We start from the raw sequence: 724 nt of genomic DNA on the forward strand, positions 1-724 counted from the left end.
TGTGCAGTCTGCTTTGCTTAATATAAGAACGTTGAAAAGATTTATAATTTTACTTTTGATACTTAAGTATATTTATAACCAACTACTTTTACTCAAGTATTTTACTGGGTAACTTTTCCTTTTGTAACTTTCTATTAAAGTATCTATACTTTTACTGAAGTATGGCAATTGGGTACTTTTTCCACCACTGGTTTAAAATAGCTATAAGGCACCTCGGGGGTTTGTGGTATATTGCCAATATACCAAGGCTAAGGGCTGTATCTAGGCACGAAACACCAGGCACTCCCAAGTTGCGTCCTCGTCGTGCATAAGAACAGCCGTTAGCCTTGGTATTGTATTATTGGCCTTATACCAGACCTCCTCGACCCTTATTGCTTAATTAACTACACGAGGAACTGAAATATATTATTTTCGGTTGCATTCTATTCCAAAAGTCGACATTTCTAACACAGACACACATATTTTCATTCAATCACAAGTGTTCTTTTATTTTTTCTTATCGAAGTCTTTTCAGAAAAACGTTGCATGCTTGACTAGCAGATGTGACTAGAGCATTACAACATGCTGTCTACCTCGTTGACAAATGTCTCGCACTGAGTAGAGTTCGTAGAGGGCTTGTTCTCGTTGATCTGGCGCTGTCCTTGGTGATGTACAACTCAATCCAATTAGCTTTCACCTCTGGGCTGTGTTGCAGCCAGCGGGTGGAAAGAACGCTCAACCCTTT

The sequence above is a fragment of the Oncorhynchus mykiss genome, chromosome 8 (assembly GCF_057628025.1).
Source record: "Oncorhynchus mykiss isolate SJ-2025 chromosome 8, ASM5762802v1, whole genome shotgun sequence".
NCBI classification, from domain to species: Eukaryota; Metazoa; Chordata; class Actinopteri; order Salmoniformes; family Salmonidae; genus Oncorhynchus; species Oncorhynchus mykiss.